This window comes from Grus americana, chromosome 11 (genome assembly GCF_028858705.1).
Source record: "Grus americana isolate bGruAme1 chromosome 11, bGruAme1.mat, whole genome shotgun sequence".
In the NCBI taxonomy this organism is placed as follows: domain Eukaryota; kingdom Metazoa; phylum Chordata; class Aves; order Gruiformes; family Gruidae; genus Grus; species Grus americana.
This window is the reverse complement of record NC_072862.1, coordinates 5,630,001-5,630,372: the sequence shown is the minus strand read 5'-3', so window position 1 is coordinate 5,630,372 and position 372 is coordinate 5,630,001.

Below are 372 nucleotides of genomic sequence, written 5' to 3'. Positions count from 1 at the left end.
TTCTGAAATAAGCAATAAAAACCCATTAAATAAGAAAAACTGTCCTCACTATCACTTGTGCAAAAGGAACTAATATTCATTTCCAAACCCATGTAGTTAGCCCAGGACAAAGCTACATTAGCATCAGCCTTCAGTGAGTAACCTTAGAGATAGCAGGAACTCAGCACAGGCCTTTATTGCATTGGTTAAAAGCATACTTGCATGCAATGTAAAGCATTTTTTGGCATGATAGATATTTGTTTATGCTTCTGTTTGGCAGAAAGGGTTTTTAAGTTCTCATGAATAACACTTTGCTGTGGACATACCTTAGGAAAATACTGTCTAATTAACTGTGTTAGCTCAAAAATAAAAATTAAAGTCAACTGAAATATT